Genomic DNA, 20,163 nt, shown 5'->3' with positions numbered 1-20,163 from the left:
AGCTGAGTAAAGCCTTCCCCTTGACCTAAATAACACAAAGATTCCCAGTAATGAAGGGCTTCCTGATCTGAAGAGCTGCAAGCCTTCCTTTTGGGAAACATTTTCGATTAGGTCAATAAGACAGCATCGAGAAGTCGATCAACCATACACCTAACTAGTTGCCACCACTGGAGACTTTGCAGAGAAGTAATCGGATGCCCTAAAGGTATATGTTGTTGTCTGTCCAAAGCAGGGATGCCGAATAAAGAGGAAATGGCATTGCAGGAAGTTCAGGTAAAGATAGGAAGACAATTATGCTGTGTTTGGATGAGACAGGTTTTCTCCATGTGGGGTATATAAATGGAAGGGCACCAAGGACTTCCATTTTAAGTGTCTTCCTTTAAGAGCCTGTATTAGTTTGTTAGGGCTGCCATAACAAATTACCCTAAACTCTCAGCCCACAAAAGAGCCCATATAGAGTGCTAAGATGCAAAGACACATTTCAAATATGAAAGAGATGGAAGAAAGAAATATTGTATCTATAATTAAAGTAATTTTTAGATATCATTTTTGGAAAGTCACCTGTACTCAGCATGGGTCACTCCTAACATTTGTCAAGCCTGGGACAAGAGTACAAATGGATGCCCACGTATCATTTTATCTAAACATTTAGAAGTTGTAAATCACACAAACAGGCTTTTAAGCTTTCTGTTCTTCTGCTTTGACAAATCTACCCTCATAATAATATCGAAGGCACGATTCAATTTAGAATTCTGACTGCTTAGCGCTCTGTAGCTGAAGGGGATGTCACATTTCTCTTCTCAACCCAGCTCAGCCCCACCTCAGGGAGCATCTCCTGCAGAAGCATGTGGATACTCCAGGACATGTGTTCAAGTCCCTTCTACATGGCCATGTCTTGGTGACCCCTCAGATCTCAGGGTACACGCACCTTGGTGTGGTTTGCCCTAGGAGGACATACTTCAAGAAGATGCCTGAGCAAGCTTTGGAAGCAGGCTTAGGGTGTTCGGGGAGTGAATTCTTGGGTCCTGGTGTCCAAATTGGGCTCCAGGTGAACTCTTCCCCCTTAGGGAGGAGCGTAGTCAGGGAACGAGGCCAGAAAAGAATTTGTGTGTGAACCAGGGAGATATAATAGGCAAGGTGCAGTGAAAACCAGATCAGAGCTTTGCTAGTCATCAACTGTGGCACCAATGGCTGTCCTCTTTGGGTTCTAAAAGATGGCTTAAGGACAGTCCAGTTAAGTGGAATGTAATGCCAAAACTAGGTAGGGATTAGGGACATTTGCATCATCTGCTGATGAGGAAACCAAGTGTAATCAAGCAAGAAAAAATGAGTCTGGAAAGGGTCTGCCTGGCAGTAAGGCACGCCGACAAAGGGCTGTCATTGTTCCTGCTGAGACCTTGGTGGGTAGCAGGAGGAGGCTAGTTTGTTTCCAAGGTCTACATCTATGAGACTGGAGCAACTGCTGACTTCTACCCATTGGATCTCATCCCATCCCAGGGCCTGTCGTGTTGTCATAACAGAAAGACAGGGTGTCGATGTAGCTGGAAAGAGAAAGAACTGAAGAGCAAGAATTTGGCAGTGTGCCTTCAGCCTGGCCAAGGGAGATAGGCATGAGGTGTTGCAGACAACTCTGCTGCTCCCAAGGGGTATTCAGGAGTGGAGTGGGGCGAGGAATTCTCCAGCCCTCATTCTAGCCTGGACACAGTGGCCCAGCAACTAGGCCAGACCCTCTGTCCTCATTCCATACTGGAAAAGTAACTTGTGGAAACTTGGGTTTCCCAGCCACCTCCTTAGCAGTGGGGCTGTACACACCAGTCACATGGCAGGAACCTATCTCTTTCATACAGCATGAATCCCTTGCTTTTCTGCTGTGTCAGTCTTGCTTTTCTTGCTTGATCTGAATCAGGTCCTCAAGAGGGTGAATGACTTTGAGAAAATGAAGTGCTTGAGTGAGCAAAGCTGAGGTGCCAACCCTATGAAGTTCAGCCTCTGGCTTCTCTCTCTGTCCCTCTTTTCTCTTGCTATCTCCCAGGTCTTTCTCCCTTCTCCCCCTCCCTTCTTCCCTCTCCCTTTGCTTCCTCATTTTTTTCTCTCTCTCTGCTTCCCTCCCCATCTCCTTTCCTCTCTCTTCTTCCATTCCTCTGTCCTTCTGTACTCACACTCTCTCTCCCATTATTCTTTCCTTCTTTTTCTGTCTTCCCACTTTCTCTCAGATACTCTCTTCCATACTTTTTTCCCCTCTTACTCTTTCCCTCTAGCTCCTCTTCCCTTTCTCCTCACTCATCCTTTCATTGTCTCCTTCCCCTCTTTATCCCTTCTTGTTTCTAACTCCCTTTAGAATTACCGCTAAAGTCAGTGGATCCAATGGAAAGTCTAAATTTTAAAATATTTGAGCTTGTTGTTTATCATTTTCACCAGAATACAACTTTCTTTTCAACAAGTTTCATGCAGTGAAACATTAAAGAGAACAGCATATTTCCAAAAAAAAACATTACATGAAATTCCTCACCTTTCCAACCACCCCACACTCACACCCATCCTGAGATTCAAGTGACAAACTCACAGGGGTATCTTAGAAAATTCTGCTTCTATCTTCAATAATGTTTTTCTCTCTCTCAGTTCTGGACAAGGCCTCATGGGGGAGCTGCTATCTCACTGTAGATAAGAGTAAAGTGTTGTTTCCAACAAGGAGTGACCTTTTCAGATAGGAATGAAGCATGACTTTTGCTTCAGAGAAAAAGGTTCTCAATTGTTATTTTTCTGCAGGTGTCTTTATCTTGTTCCCCACAAGAGCCCACAAACACATTTCTGGTCAAGTTTAGAGCTCCATTTTGCCTTAGCAAAAGAAAATCCCAAAATGAAAAATAAGATGTTCATTGTGGAGTTTACTTGTCGAACAATCCAATCAAAGACAATTTCAAGTATTTCTTTTCTTCCACAGAGCAGTTTCTCATGTAATATCCTCATAAGAAGAGTTCATTATATATTGGTTTTGTTATAGCTACATCAGATATGTAAATCTTTTAAAAAAATCCAAGATAGGAAAAAGAAAATGATTTTTGTGAGTATAGCTTCCAAATAATTTACATATACAAATTTTGTCCATTTCTATGAAGAATAGTTCCCGGATAGAGTAAAGAGAAGGTTATTGCCGCAAAAGGTGATTTGTCTGGCATTTAGTCAATTGGAAATTCCTGCACCTCCACATTTCGATGCAGCTCCAGGGCGTGGGGATTGATGTCCCTATTGATGACCCTGAGGTGCTGAAGATCCGCAGTGTCTCCTGACTCATCAGAAAAGAAACAGTTTTGCCCAGCAGAGCTTTAGTGCTAAGCAGATTTTTTCTGTGTTTATATTGGGGGAAAAAACCTGCTTAACCAGAATATTTGACAAGTTTGCAGATTATTTAATTCATACTCCTTATTTTGCAATTAAAGAAACTAAAGTCCAGGAAAGGAAATGGACTTCCCCTGGTTCGCCCACGCATGGTCCTTTTCCAACTGTGTTCCCTGGAATCCCGGTGAGCCCTGGACATACTTTCAGGGCCACCAGTGTGAGAGAGGTATTGATTGGCCATCTTCTAGGCCCGTTCTGTTGTTTCAGCCACAGCACATCTGCTTTTATCTGTGTGATTAGATATAATATTTTGAGAATATTAAGCCAATGTACTTCCTTCCTTCCTAATCTCTAGTTCCTAGTCATCCCAAGGCTTCTGAATCAAAAGCCATGCCTGGCCAACACAGATCGTGGGATTTCTTCCATAATATTTAAAAAGTTAGTCTCCCTTCCATCCACTATTAAGGCTTAGCTATTAGCCTTAGTGCCCCAGAAGAAGGAGCTGGCTATGACACAAGGGAAGTTTCTACCACAAAAGAAAGAAAAGAAAAGAGAAAAGAGAAGAGAAGAGAAGAGAAGAGAAGAGAAGAGAAGAAAAGAAAAGAAAAAAGAAGAAAAAAGAAGAAAAGAAAAGAAAGCTCACCCCTCTTACCTAAGTGGATTCTGAGACGAGAAAGGAGGTTGGTGTATTCTAGACTTCAGTTCTTCCCATGTAACTCTCACACATGGTGAACATAAACCACTTAGGACAGTGCCTATAATGTACGTTATATTTTGATTTTGAAATAGACTTTTTTTCAAGTCTCTTCTTAAACAATGTGTTGGTGAATTTTTACTTAATGCACATTAAAATGAATGCACACAATTTAATAAAGTAGACATTTAAAGAAAGAAAAGGAAAGGAAGCTGATGTAGAGGAAGGTTGTATGAGACACATGAGCCCTGAGCACCCTCTGTAGGCTCAAGTCCTGGGGTTGAGAGGGTATATTACACGGGAAGCTAGAAGCAAAGAAACTTTTTCCTCACTCCCTGTTTAGAGCCCAGGGATAGTGGAAAAGTGATAGAATAGCCCCACAGTGATGGAGGAATGTGGCTACATAAATGAATTTGGCTCTTGATGTTCTGCACATGGTATGCAACAGATCCAGAAATTTCCAGGTGTCATACGCATAAGATCAACAGAAGCCTGGGGTCAGGCTGATGAGGTGCTTTTAGGTAGCGATGTCAAGATTGTGACAGATGGGCTCTAAGGGTGAGCCAGACAGGACCAGTTACATCTTAGTGGTCTCCAGTTCAAGGACCAGAACAGCAAAGCCACTCCCCTGCGGAGACCAAAAAAGAATCAGGAGAACCCAGGGAAATCTGAAGTCCCAATTCTCTTCTTCCATTGTGAGAGGAAGTAAGCCACCCCTTCTCAACAGGAAGAGGATCAGAGGGACTAGGAAGGGATAGGAAAGAACAAACAGGTACCTGAAAGAGACTGTCATTCAAAAGACATGCTTAACCCAGCGTGGTTGCCAGGATTGAAAAGGGCCCCAGGGCTTGCAGGCTCCCACTGTTACTTTTTCTTTTCCTCTTTCTGGAATATGTTCAGGGCTAGTTCACTCAGAGCTATCTGGAAACAAGAGGCAGAATGATGAGGTGTAAAGCATATTGGAAAGCCAGGAGAACTGAGTTTAAGTGATAGCTCTGCAGGTAAGTCACTGTGACCCTGGGAAAGTCACATCATTTCTTAGTTGCAAATTCTATATTTCTGAAATTAGATGGCTAGAGCCATGAGATCTTTTCTAGCATTTGCATTCAATGTTACAGAAACCCCTTTGATGGAGCCCAGGATACCCCTCTGCATTCCTCCTCTCCCAGTTAAAAATAAAATTCAAGAAAGAATCAGCCTCATGGGGAGGCATTCCTTGGTAGGGTCACCATAGCTCCAGGTTTGGTTTGCAGCCCTAACCAGTCCAGGACCTGGATGGGGTCAATGAATGAGAGGGCATCAAGCCATTGGGGTGGACTCAGTTAATCACATTCACAGGAGACTGATGGAGTCTTCAGTCTATTCTGTCTTCTTGACTCCTAGGGCTCAGGGGAAGCTGAAACAAAAACAGACACCTGCCTGGTTTCCCAGCCTCTTCATAAGCTCTGCGGATATCATGGTGTCTCTACTGCCATGGCAGATCAGCTGTTAATATTTCTCACCTAACTCCAAAATGACACATTTAATAATTGAAAGATGTTTGTTCTGGGTACTCTGGCATCTTGCATTTCTCTCCCTATAAGGACCTAAGGAATAGGGCTTTCTCAATCACCTTGGTGACTGACCTGGGTCCTTCCCCATTATTTGGCATCAGTAAGTCAGTCAAATTCCCAGAATTTCAGAACTGTATATCAAATAGACTGAGAGAAAATTATTTTAGGACGAATGAACCACAAATAGTCACCAAATGGCAGCTGATGAAAGGAGTTCAGGAGAATAACTGGGAAGAAATAGTTACTGGGCTGACTGAGTCAAGACACTCAAGAATTAAGTGTGAAGCCTAAAAGAGAAAACTAATTCTTGCTGAAGAGACCCTAAGAGTATAGACCACAATGCAACTATGTAATTTAAATTGAAAAATATGGCCCCAAGCTCTGCCCTTTAGGAAACCGTACACAAGGTAGCAAAGCTTCCATGAGAAAGTGACTTGGTGTGCATAGAGTTAGAGGAGAAGAAACCTGATGGCCTCCATGGTTCAGTGTCATTAGCTGTTATATCCTGATGATACCAGCACTGAAATAAGAATTATTTTGTCAAACACCAGAACCCCTGGGCTTGGGCAAGGCCATATACCCAGGATTCAGTCTAATTCTTTGGCTTCTTTGGGTTGGCTCTAAGCAGGCTTCACCCATCTGTTGCTACATAGCTGCTTCAGACAATCTAGTCACCATGCAATTGAGTAAATTACATCTTCACATTTATATTCTAGTTCCCAGGAGATAGTCTGGGCTTTTGATGGATGCTTTAGAAATCCCCTAAGCTGTAAGCAAGATGTTTCTTCTCCCTGAGTGTTATCTCCCCTAGCACATGCTGATTTGTGCTAGCTTTGGCCTCAGAGGGTGGGGCTTGTCCTCCCGTGGCTCCCTGTGTATAACACTGCACATACTGCCTACTAGCAACAGTTACCCACCAGGTTCCCTTGATTTACTGCATTCTAGAAGAGCACCTCTTGTCAGGTTGGTGGTATTTAAGGTGGAAAATCGTCCATGGAATCCACTTCGCTCTGCTGGAAATGTAAGTATAAGATCTGACTACAAAGGGCACCTCTGAAATATAAGACCCTTTAGATACCCTCTCATTTTAGCCTCATACCAGGCCTTCCACGTAGGCCTCATACCAGGCCTATCCTCATTTTATAAATTGGAAACCAAGCTTCAGACAGTTTAAGTAGGCAACTAAGGCTACTCTGCACTGATAGAAGAAATAGAATGGTCCTCTTTTATCTGGGAGAATTGTTTTCTTTGAGCTCTTGGTGGGACTTCCAGCAGGATGCAAATGGGGTGGAAAAAGGAGGAAGGCAATGCCTGGCCAGTCAGATCCAATTACTTTACCCCGGTGACCAAGAAGGTGAAAGAAAGAACAGTCAGCTCCATCTCAGCTTTAAGGCTTTGCACTAGTTAGTGGCAGAATGGGGTTTGGAACCCAGGTCAGCCAGGATTTGAAGCCCAAGCACTTCATACTATTCTACACTGCTAGCCACACTCATTCTTAGGTGTAAACATTCACTGCTTTTCAGCAGAGGCGTCCATTTGTTCTTGTGAGGAGAGGTCTTTACTTTGCTGCAGAGGAGTCCACTCATTGCATTAGCTTTTATTGTTTTTTCATGCTATTTGGATCCTACTGGAAACTGCATCAATAGGTCAGCAAAGATACTTATTCTAGATATAGGAGGACCATTCATCAGTGGAAATGGGTAGGATTGGCCTAAGCAGGTCAGCATCCCCACCAGGTTCCTAAGTCACTGAGTGGCTAAACAGGAGTTGGATGAGGCCAAGGATGAGGCTTAGGTGAGTAGAAAGGTGAGGAGGATGGCTTAGATATAATCTTAGCAAGATTTAAGATCGAAAACTGGGTGCTAGAGGGTATGAATGCCTCCGGTGCAGACGGGCGGGTAAGATGGGAGGAGTGAGGCTTTTGGGAACTGCCTTCATGAGGTAGGTGTCACCAATGGGCCATCCACCATAAATCAGAATTCTTTTAGCCTGGAACTGGGCCTGAAGCCTGACCCCATCTGATCTTGGAAGGGGAGTGTAGTTCTGTGGGACTCTTTCTTACCACGTGGGACCAATAGTGTGTGTTCCGAAACTTATGTACCCTCACCTGCCAGGTTCCATGATGTAGCTGTGGAAGGAGGGTCAATGAAGCAGTATTAGTTGGGAGATGCCACAGTGAGTAACTCCTTTGCAGCCTTCAAATTGGAATCCAAAACTCGCTTGCTCCCCTGAGGTAATAAATTTCCTATTACACATTCTTGTAGCTCATAATTCCCTATTTCCATCATAGCAGTGCTCACTGTTGTAATTATATGTGCATGTTTCATTGCCTGCCTCTTTCCCCCCACCCCCCACAACCTAGATTGTAAATTCTGCTAAGGGCAAGAACTACGTTGTGTCTTATTCATTAAAGCATCCTCAATGCCCCGTGCAAGGTTTGACATTTAATAGTCACTGAATAAATGTTTGTGGAATGTACGAATATTGTTCTTTTCGTTTTTTAAGGTGAAACATAGTATACTATAGGCCGGGGCTTTAGAGTCAGACAGAGATGATGAAATTTTGGCTTCACTACATAGTAACTATAAGATCCTGAGCAACTTTTTTTTCGCTTTTAAAGCTCAGTTTCTTTGTCTGAGAAATGGAATAAATTAACTGAGTTCTTACAAAAAGTCCATGAGATTATGCACGTCAAGTGCCCAGGCACTAAGTAGATGGGCAAATAGCATTAAGTATTTTTGTTCATCCTGTTTCCTTCTGTTAGCTGATAGTGTTTCCCAAGTTCACATGCCTGCCTAGATGCTGTATTCATTTCCTGTTGCTGCTGTCACAAACTACCACAAATTATGTGGCTTAAAACAACATAAATTTATTTTCTTACAATTCTGGATGTAAGAAGTTCACATTAGGTTTTACTGAGTTAAAGTCAAGGGCTGGTCTCTTCTGGAAGGTCTAGGGGAGAACTCGTTTCCTCACCTTTTCCAGCTTCTAGAGGCTGCCTGCATCCCCTTTTTTTGTGGCCCTTCTTTACATCACTGGAATTCACATCACCTCACCAACTCTGAACCTCTTGCCCCTTTCATTTAATATGGATTCTTATTGTTATTTTAGTGGGCTCACCAGATAATCCGACTTCTAGATAATTCAGAATAATCTCCCATCTCAAGATCTTTAACTTAATCACATCTGCAAAATCCCTTTTGCCATATATCCTAACATAGCCACAGGTTTTAGGGATTAGGAAATAGCTATCTTTGGAAAGGGGGCACTATTATTCTGCCTACCACAGATGCTTTAGAAAAGGTATAGGTTTGATGAGACCTGCATTTCAGACCCACAGTGGGGGCAGAGTTGAGAGAGCTCTTCAATGGAAGCCCAGAGCACGTTTTCTCTGCAGGTGCAGCTGGACCAGACCGATAAGTCTCAGAGGCAGAGTGCTGGGGAAAAGACAGGCATGGCATATCTCCACTCATGTTTGGTTTCAAAACAGTTTTGAAAACACAGAGGAATTCCAAGAATATTTGCTGAACATCTAGAAATACCCAGATGTTTGGCTTGAAAAGAAGGACTGTGACAATCTGGTGCCTTGAGCGTCTACACATTCATCTTCCAGGGAAACTAAAGGGCAGAATAAGATGAGCTAGCAGATGAGGCCCAGCAGATGGATCACACAGAAATGTGACCCTGAGTTTTCTGGGGTATACAATAAAGACTCGGTCCTCCCCACCAGGAGTGGGAATTTGCCTTAATGTACATACTTATTGTCAGGGTGCAGAGGGACACTCTAGATGGCTGCTGCAACCTGGTCCAGAGATTCCCGTGTATATGCAAATTACTTCTACCAATGTCAATGGCATGAAGTAGAGATTTCTTCCTTTCCAATCGGTACTCTTTCTATTTCTTTGTGTAACCAAAATGTGAATTTCAACTTTGTTTCTAGCTTCTGCATCTCATTTGTTCATTCATTCATTCATTCATTATTTTTATTTTTTTAGTTTTTTAATGTTGGTTTTTGAAATTAATTAATTAATTGTGGTGACATTGGTTAACAAAATCCAATAAGTTTCAGCTGTACAATTTAACAATAAGGTATATATATATATATTTACACTGTGTTCACCTCCCATAGTTAGATTTCTTTCTGTCACCACATATTTGACCCCCTTTACCCCGTCTACATCCCCTTCCCCTACCACCCCCTCCCATCTTGTAACCACTAGTCTATTGTCCATGTCTATGAGTCTCTGTCCTGTTCATTGGTTGCTTTTAGGTTTATATTCCACATTTAAGTGATATCACGTGGTCTGGCTTCTGCATCTCTTGCTTTGCCCTGAACAAACCTGGATGTAGGACTCAACTCCACATCATGTTCTGTTGAAGACTCCTCTTCCACAAAATGGTAGTATGTGATGAGAACTTTACTAAAGATGTCACAGCAGACGTAGAATCACACAGTAAACTATGGAAACTTTTTCACTTACCATCTCTATTTTCTTTCAATATCTCCATTCCCTGCCATGCTCCCTCTGGAAATCAGCTCTCTAGCTCTTATCTCACTCAGTTCCTATAGCTTTTCTAAAACTGGAGGAGCCAAGACCAGGCCACAGTCTTCAAGGGGGAACCCTGAGAACACTTATCTCCAGCATTGGTCTAATTCTGCCATGTGGCCTCATGACTCTTTTATCTTCTGAATCTCCATTTGTGAGTCAGGGGTTTTGGTTATAGTTGAAAGCTTTAATTTTCTCTTGAATCCCTCTGTCCCTTGACATTGTTATTGAGAAACTATGCTTGTAAGTGGGATGGAGGAGTCAGATGGTTTAAGGAAGTTGAAGTGCAGTAGGAATCTCCTGGACACCGTCAGTGGCCTTGTGTGGCCCAAAGAGTTTCCAGCACTCAGCTGCAGAACAGACTTCCTGACTGATCATTCCGAAAAACTGCAGCCTTCCCTGACTGCCTTGTGTCTGAACATGGGAAGCAGACCTTGGCGTGAGAAAGGAAAAATGGGTGAGGGAGTGGCTAGTTATACTAGTTACCAATTCAGGCACAGTCAGAAGCTGAACACTCCCAACTCCAGTCCCACAGAAGCGTAGAATTGGGGTTTCGGGATTGGTAGCTCAGAGTGCTGGCAGCAGATGGAGCAGACAACTGAAGTGTGTCCTCTTGGGGGTTTTGGCTACCTCGACACTCTCTTGCTAGCGAACTGCTAGATCTCAGTGATGTGTTCCAAGCAAAGGAGCCATGTAAGGCCTGCTGCCAAGCTGTACAGGGGTACTCATGGTGCCTTGTCCAGGCAAGGTGACAAAGAAGAATCTAGGTCAAGGACCAGCACACAGTCCTATTTCTGACTTCCTTCTGTATATCTGGACGTATTTTCTTTCAAAATTAAGGATAGACATCTTTCATGATACTTATATGTAACCAACAAATTATAGAAATGTTAATTATGATTCCTATGAAAGTTAGAGGACAACGGTGACTGATGGAATTGAAGGAAGGCGAAGAAATTTCAAACCTCCCTTCTTTCTGGTTCTTCTAGAATTTCCCCCACCAAGCAGACATTAGTAGGACATGTAGTACATCATATAGCTACTATTTCTTGGAGAAAAATGTTTTCATTAAAGAGGGAGTTGCATTTACTTCTTTAAAATAGAAAGTACTATGGCAACTGAAAACATGGTTTGCAATAACCTTATGTCTGTGACTAGTCAGATAAAAGTACCATGCAATAAAAATAGATTTAAAAATTATGGGGAGTGCTATAACAGATTCGAACCCTCATGTGCATCCACATCAACATTTAGTGAGAGCATCCCTTTGGTTCAAATTGCATTCTTTTACATTTCTTTAAAATGTGAAGTTGAAGGACAAATTCAACAACTTGGTCAAGGCCTCAGATTGAGCTGGTGAACAATCATGAACATTTTTCTCTGTAATCTCATAATAACCCTTTGCCTTTAGACATATCAGGCAGGCACAATGCAATCTTTTTATAGAAAAAAAAAACCTGTGTGCAAAGTGCAGGGATAGGGGTAATAGTAACATTTTAGTAACAGTAACAGCTATTTAGAAAGTCAGTAAAATGTTATTCAAAAAAATCCCCTCCTGTGCCTTTTTCAAAACCCTATAAGTGTAGAGATTACTGAATTAGTGTTGGAATTATGTTGTTGCAGCAAAATAAGTACACTCTGTGCTTTCTAGGCACCCATTTCTTTCTTGCTTAGAGCCCAGGTTGAGCTTAAGGCCATGAGGATACAGTACAGGGTGAAGGTTTCCACAGTGTGAGTGTGGACTGTTGAGGAAGGTGTCCCTCTTTCTATCGATGGTGCTTCCCATCTTTCACTCACAGGCTAAGACTCTTGGGAGACTGAACACATGCACATGACGTTGTAGCTAAGCATGTCATCATGAGCAAGACATGTTTCATCCCTCAAACTCCATTTGCCTTTTTTCTCTGATGATCTGTGATGGGCAGCCTAGAAGGAAAACTCGTGTCTCTCTTCTCTCTCTGTCTTTAGAGCTCATAGCCAGTCTTAGGAATCCAGCTCCCTACCATCTTTTATCTAGGCCCTACCTCATTTTCTTTTAGTTCTTCAAGGTCAAAGGTACCTCTAAGAAAGTACCTCAGAAACAAAGCTCAGAAACAGAAGGGGGAAAGGGACCCTTTACATCTTCCTTTTAGCTTTTAATAATTCTTTTCTTTAGTCTTCCTTGGAAAGATTCCATTTAATCACTCAATGCTTTGATGCCCTCCACTGGGGGAGGGAGAGAGTGTGATAGAATTCTTCATTCTACCCAGGGAAGGTGGGGCAACCTCCTATCTCCTTCCAAGCTTTATCTTCTGTAGTTGTAGGTCCCTGATGGCTGCCACAGTGTCTTTTCCCCAGCGAAGCTGGGATGGGATTTACAAAGTGTTCTTTTAACCATTTCTGGCATTTTTTGCTTTACCATCCTCTGTACAGTGTCTTTGAACTTCAACAGAGAGATTACTAAGTCTAGGGGTTTTAATATGAGAGTTGATTCTCACCCTATCTCTGGGAAATGTGTGCACTTTGAAAAATCTCATCTATGAATTAATATCCCATAATTCTGTTCACCATTAGAAAATAGGAAGTTCTACTTAAATCATTTAATAAAGGTAAATATTCCAGAGATAAAAACATCCAATTGAGAAACTACCTTAACGCAGAAAAAAAGTCTGTATTAGCATAATCTACTGCCTTGAAGAGACTGAAGCAAAATGAATATTGTTGGCTCTATAAATCAGTTCTACTCAATGATGTCCAAGGTCTGCCCAGGACAAATAGCAGTGTTTGCCTATGAAAACACATTACTATACACAAAATTTCCTAATCACCGTAGCACAGTGTGAAGTTAATACTTGGATGGAAGTCTAAGCTGGTGACAGGTCAACAGGATGTCACTGCCAGCAGTGGCGTTGATGAGTCATATCTTTTTGAGTTTTGAAGATGCAGCAGCCAGCTTTGGGTGCTTTTTGCCAAATAACCTATGAAACTCTGCTCATTTTAATGTGTGGATGCTTGATAAAGGTCTCATGGATTTCCTACCCTAATTTCTAGGCCAGCCCATTCTGTTCTTCCTCCCTAAAGGCTGTGCTTGGAGTATTAATTGGAAAAATTGGATCAGAGAAAACTCCAGGTAGCGGTGCTATTTTGCTGCCAGACAGACCATCATTCTCTCCCAAAGTTTATTTATAATGGTTTTGGCTATAGGCCTCATATCTAAGTTCTTTCCATTTTTTTTTTACCCTAGAAGGAAAATCTTGCTGATGTTCTTCTGGGTTTTATGTAATTTGAATCAATTTAACAGACACCATATTTTCCTTGCTGTGGCATTTAGATGAGTTCAATTTAAGGGCATTGGGTCCACTCTGGTATTTGTTATGCAGGCCTAAGAACAGTCACTGAAATGCTAAAAATAAAAATTGATCTTGTGTTCTGCAGGATTGTCCCAAGGGATAGATCTCTCTTTGGGGAGGCAGGGCAGTGATTATTATAATCAAGCTAATACTTGATATTTAACTTCCATTGAGAATTAGATATTAAGAGCTATGGCAGTTCTTCCTAGTTTGATAATGAGACAGACACCCAGAGAACCGGTGCTAAGAGTACACTTTACAAACTTGACCACTTAAGGACCTCTAGTGTGTGCCAAATGCGGATGCAATGTTTGTTTGCTCTCCACATAAATAGATTTTACTGAGTTGGAAATCTTTTTGAATTAGTATATCTTGAATGGATCTTCTATTTGGTGGATAATACTGGAGCTTCACACTGAGTTTGTTTAGCTTCTGGCAGTCCTGTGGCAGTACATATGCTGTTGTTTACAGATAATAGTTATGAAAATTCATCAGGTAAAAATATACATTAAAGTATATAAAGAATAATTATTGCATTTCATATTTGTCATCTGCAGTCACCTTTGCATATTTTCCACATGTTTGTGGTATTCCTAGAATAAGTAACAATATATTCATATGCAAAAGAAAGCACAGTAGAAACGTAAGCAGGTGGGAAAAAATGGAATTCGCAATTCAGAAAGGATTGTACAGACAGACATTACATTTGATCTGAAGGCCAAATATCTCTCCTTTGCCATTACCCTCCAGAGGCTCAATGTCAACATTTGGGGAACTTAGTGCTGGGTTTATTATTTCTATGATGTATGAGCTTAATCATCCTACTAAATATTTGGGGTTCACCCACAATGCCGTATTTGTGTGTTAATGTGAGCACTCTTAGCATCCTGCCTTATGAACTTCATAAATGATGTGTCTCTCTATTAGTGTGCTTTACTTTCTTGCCCTTTAAGTCAGATAGCACATCTAATGTTTGGCATTTCAAAGTCCCTTGAGACCCAGTGACTGCTAGGGAGAAGACTGCAAGTAGAAGGAACTACATGGAAAGACATGAGGTTGAGAAAGTGTGTTCAGATGATAACATATCTACATTGTGTTTATAAAATAAGGTTTATGTTGAGAAGTACTGGCTTATAGATTTATGGTGGACTTTTAATGCCAAACTTCTGGAAATTGAATTTATCTCGTGTAGACTAGGGGTAGACAAACAATGGCCCTTGGGCTAAATCTAGCTGGCTGCCTGTTTGTGTAAATAAAATTGTGTTAGAACACTGCCAGGCTCAATCATTTACAGATTGTCTATGACTACTTTCATGTTACAGCAGCAGAGTGGGGTACTTGCAGCAGAAGCCATACGGCCAATGAAGCCAAAAATACTTGCTATCCGGGTTTTACAGAAAAGTTTGCCGACATTTAGGCTAGGCAATGGGAGGTTGAAAATATGCAGAAGAATGACAAATCAAAGTGGTATCTTGTGACAATTATTCTAAAAGTTGTTAGTAGGAGATTTGAGAGTGAAAGATTAATTAGGAGGCTTCAGAGTATAATGTAGATGTTAAGAACTAAAGTAGTAGCAGTAGCAATAGAATGGAGGAGACAGATGAGAGAAACGTTGAACCAGTAGAATCAACTCTGCTTGACAACAGTTGCAACGTAAGAGATGAAAGTAAAGTTAGATGTTGATTTTATTCCTGAGTCACTAGATGATGTTAGTTTTATGAAGTAAGATTAGCAACATGGTGGGACCATCAGATTTTAGAGGTAAAGCTAAGATGCTGTATGTTTTTGGACATGTTGAATTTGATATGTCAGGGTGACATCCAGGTAGAAATGTCCAATAGCTGTGAGTTTGGAGCTCAAAAAAGAGAACTGGGCTGGAGGTTAGGAATTATAAGTTGTCTACACGGAAGAAATTTATGAAGCCAAGGAACAATTGAGCGTGCTGAGAAGAGAATGTCAGAGAATAGCCACATATGCAGTTAGAAAAAGGAGACAATGGAAGCAGCCAGGCCGGGAGAGGGGGTGGATTAAAGGAAGAGTGAAAGTATGGAGTGTTCTAGAAGCTGAAAGAAGAGATTGAGAAAAGAGGACATTGTCAGCATCAGAGCTGAAGTGTCTGGGAACTTGAGGGATAGGAAAATAACTGGGTTTTGCAGTCAGGAGTACATTGGTAGACTTCAAAGAGCAATTTTGAAAAGGTAGGAACAGAAGCCAGGCTTCTAGAAATTAAGACATAAGTGGACATAGAAAGAATAGATCTTTTGGGGAATTTGGCTAAAAAGGAAGGGGAAGAGTTGCAAAACTGTTTGAGAGGTTAAACTGTCTCACCTCCCTAAAGCCTTCCCTCAGTCCTGTTAACCTCTCACATCCTAGTGTGCCGAGAGAAGAGATGGAGCGGAGCTGGAGGGAGGACAGGACTTTTTTCTTGATGGCCTATTTATGCCTAAGGAGTATGGCCTAATGGATGCTTACTGGAGATATTGTAGGTAAAAATCCTGCATCGAGTGGGAGATTCAAGTGGACGATGCCTTCCTTATTTCCTTCCATTCAGATATTTTGGATTCTGTGGCTAAGCAGAGGTAGTGAGGTTGTCTTGAGTGCCAGAAAGGCACATTTAGAGCATAGTCGCCAATGTCTCGAATCCATACATGTACCCATATTGAGACAGAAAACTCAGCTTGCTTGATAAGGTAACTTATGGTTCATTTTCTACACAGATTAAGCACAGAAAGCAATGGAAAATGAGCTTGTGCAAAAGAGAGCCAGTTCCTATGAGCATCCCTCTCTTTCTCAAGACTCCCCTGCATTTGGAGGATCTAGAGCTTTGTGCACTTTGCATTTTGGGGAAGTATTGCTTGGGGGCTCCGTGTGTGTATTATACCTACTGGAAAGAACTGATTTTCTAGTCTGCCTTGCTCAAAGGCCAAGTGGGTCAGATTGCATTGCATTGGCCATCGGGATTAAGACAGCATGAGTTGGGCCATAGGAAAGCAGACAGTGTAAACTGTCATTATATAGCATAAATTAAAGTTGCAGAAGTTATGAGGAAATGAGCACATGGGAGGCATAAGACAGCTAAATTTATAACCCAAACTCAGATATTTTCCTGGCTTTAAAATTGGAATGTCTGAAGAATGTCTGAATATGTCTCTGGAGAGTCAAACCAGGATTGATGGGGAGGGAGTTTGAGGGAAGCAGAATTTCAGCTCGACATATGGAAGAACTTTGAGGCTCCTAGGACACAGTATTCCAGGAATTGTAAACATTTCCTGCAGTTGGAAATCGCGTGGTGACTTCCTTTCTGGCATGCACTTGAGGAGTATGCACAGACAGGGCATTGTGCTGGGAGTCGGGGTTTATGAACCATGCAGGGTGAGCTACCCTTCTATGGGCCTGTTCCCCTGTTTGAAAATTGAGGGTGGACTAAACAACTCCGAAGGGCCTTCTAGCTCTCATATTCCAAGATTCAGTTTTCTTGGTAAGACACAATAGTACAATGGCCCACCATTTTTTTTTAGGGGTGGAGGAATCTGGTATTTCAATCATTTTTCTTTTTAAGAGTAGCCTTCATGAAGTAGATCTTGTTGTAATCCTCTATGTTCTCATTCAAGTTTCAAAAAACCACAAGGATTGAGATGCTGTAGTTGAATTAAAACTTTTTATGTCTCCGAAAAGCAAAGATTGACTAAAACTGTGTCAAATGGTTAAGAACACAGACTCTGGAGTAGAGCTGGGTTAGAATCCTGACTGACTCCTAAGAGCTGTGTAACCTTGGGCAACCTGCTTACTCTTCATGAGCCTCGGTTTGCTTGTCTGAAAAATTGGAGTGATAATAGTGATAATTTCAGAGCATTGTCAGAAGACTCTAATGAGATCACAACATTTTTGGGAGGGCTGTGGAGTGTGGGAACAGATCCTACAACTACCTTTGTTCAAAATAAGGTCAGGGCAAGTTCCTGATTCATTTTCAAACGGATCCAAAATCTTAACAGGAAGTGTAATGGGCACACAGAGGAGAGGAGCAAGTATGGCTTTCTAAGACCCCCAAAATCCCAGTCCAGCTGCTGGGGATGCTGTCACTCAAGATAAAGTCCAGTCAGATTTCTGAAGCTTCATTTTTGCGCTATTTCACAGTTCTTTCTTTTATTTTTGTATGTTACACCCTGTAACCTTGCTGAACTTACTTGTTAGTTCTATGAAGAGTTTTTTTTTGTGGGGAGGGTAATCTTCCTTAGGATTTTAGACTATTATGTCCTTTGCAGATAGGGGCAGTTTTAAGTTTTTCATTCTTTAAGATTTGTATGCTTTTTCTTTCCTTTTTGCACTGCCTAGAATGCCCAGCACTATGTTGAATCACAGTCCTTTTATATTTGGGGCTTATTCCACTGTTCCCAAAGAACTGACTCAGAGAGCCTACACACTAAATATTCCTAAATATTTCAAGGAAGGGTTAGAGACATCTGGCCTTTTCTGGTCCTTAGGCAAAAGCCAGGTAACAGCTTTTCAAAACCAGCTGAAAACAGAATTAGCTCTCAGGGGTTCCTGAGTAGTTCCTCTGCCTCTAGCTCTGTGGCACTTAAGCCCATTTCACCACAGGAAAATGTATGTAAATCACTTAGAGTTCCCAGCTATAATAAGCATCAAATAAATGCTACTTGCTATTATTATTATTATTATTATTATTATTATTATCATCATCATTATCATTATTATTATTACTAGTCCAGGGCTTCTCAGACTTTAATGTGCATACAAATCACCAGGGGCTCTTGATAAATTGCTGATTCCAATCGGTAAGTTTGAGGGGATTTTGCATTTCTAACCAGCTCTCCAAGATGCCAAAGCTGCTGGCCTGAGGGCCAGACTTGGAGTGAGAGTGTGTGTAGGCTAGAGGATCTTTATTATTCAGTCTGCTTAGCACACTATTTCTTAGGGGAAAATACCCCTCTCTAGCTCATTATGAAGATTCAGACCTCTGACAGGGCCCAAACTCCTTCTGCTTCTCATTGGTCCATGTCACCTGAATAGTTAAGCAGGGAACACGGAACTTTTTCTTATTGGCCTGTTTATGCCTAAGACCTTCTGAGAAAGTGGGCATCTAAGAGTCTTATGTAACATTACTGAGATCAGAACAATATGGCAAACAAGCTACTGTAACTTTTCATTTCTCAAGGCTACCCTTAGATCCACACAACTGTGCAGTGCACGAATCTCATGAGGGAGGCGTTATGGCCAGTCTACTTGCCTCCCTTAAGCACCACTATCTGCACTAGGACAGAAACTAACCACCATGTGTGAAGACAGTTTCATACCCTACTCACTCTCCCAGGTTGTTTTGAAGCACTTCCTCAACCAACTGGATTTTATCTTATTTCTGTTAATGGGCTGTTGACCTTGGAATTTGCTTTTCCATTTCTGCCTTTGTTTTGCCCTTGGACTTGTGGGTTGGCAGGGATTTCAGTGTTGAATAAGTAAGTGTCAGGGAGCACTGTCCGGAAGGAGGGCTCAGACCTGAGGCACCATATCCCAGCTGAGGCTCACAGAGAGACACTTCCAAAAAGTAAATCGGACAGGAGTGGGGAGAGGAGCAGCAGTGAAGTCATCTTTCTTCTAATGACCTTGAAAATAATTTCAGGCACGTGTTCTCTTCATCTTGTGCTGTTGGCTGGACATTAAGCTCCAAAGAGTAGGAGTTAAAAAAGAACAGACCGCAAGTCAGGAGTTCTGGGCTTGAGTCCCAGCCTTCATAACTAGCTCAAGGACCTTGAGTATGCCATTTCTCTGGGACTCATCCCCCATCTCTAAAGTGAAGTGAAGTGGTTCTTGGGCTCCATCTCTGTGGGCTCTTTCAGCAATGACAGCCTAGGGTTTTATGTGCTAAGCAGCTATAGAGTCTAAACCCAGTCATCTCAGTACTTCAATTTCTAATCTGCTGTTATTTTTAAAATCACATTTCTTAGATGGCTTGACTTTTAGGTGACTAATGGCACCTGGGTTTACCCTGGGTCTATTAGCTTTGCTAGTCTGTGAATATACCTACTGGGCAAGGGACAGATTGATTTTTCTATCTGAACTTTTGAGAGGAATGTTTCGAAGGCAGGTGCTCTGTTGTTCTCTGTGTCATCACTTACCAACTACTTTCTTGTTGAGACTTGTTAAATTCAAAACCTATTTTTGCAGCCATTTAATTTCTTCCATTAATTCAAATATTGATTTCGCTTTTCCTAGAGACATTAAATAGATGACACATGTTTTTTATCTGAGAGAGTTAGGATGCCTTTATACTTTCTCAATTAGAGCTCTCTCTATTAATTAAAAAGTGCTTACACTAAGGTAGGGTGGATTTATAGAGCTAAACTCCTTTTCTTTCTTCCTCCCCTCCCCCTCTCCTTCCCTCCCTCCTTGCCCAACTTCTTTCTTTCTTTCTTTCCTCCCTTCCTCCCTTCTTTCTTTCCTTCTCTCCCTCACTCCCTCCAGCCAACAGACATATTGAGTATCTGCTATGGGTCAGGTCCTGTGCTAGATGCTTTTCAATGTGTTTAATCATCACAAAATATTTTTAGGTAGGACTTATTACTGTTTTACAGATGATAAAATGAGTATCACTGAGGTTAAGTGAGTCATTCAAGGATGTATGATGATTAGTGCATCCTCCCCACCTATGCCTGCTCTCTCTGGTGTACCAAACTTAAATTAGCCCTCTC

The 20,163-nt window shown here is 41.7% G+C and overlaps 1 long non-coding RNA gene across 1 annotated transcript in view; it reads left to right on the top strand.

Moving 5' to 3' along the window:
• The first annotated feature begins 6,477 nt into the window (after positions 1-6,477).
• The window catches only part of LOC107520735, a 369,941-nt gene continuing 356,255 nt past the window's right edge, over positions 6,478-20,163 (top strand). The window contains exon 1 of the long non-coding RNA XR_004952773.1: positions 6,478-6,604. This is a non-coding gene — a long non-coding RNA (uncharacterized LOC107520735). The remainder of the gene's footprint in view (positions 6,605-20,163) is intronic.

The sequence above is a fragment of the Rousettus aegyptiacus genome, unplaced genomic scaffold (genome assembly GCF_014176215.1).
Source record: "Rousettus aegyptiacus isolate mRouAeg1 unplaced genomic scaffold, mRouAeg1.p scaffold_m13_p_9, whole genome shotgun sequence".
Classification (NCBI taxonomy): Eukaryota; Metazoa; Chordata; class Mammalia; order Chiroptera; family Pteropodidae; genus Rousettus; species Rousettus aegyptiacus.
The sequence above is the reverse complement of the archived record's forward strand: the minus strand, read 5'-3'. Positions and strand labels throughout refer to the sequence as shown.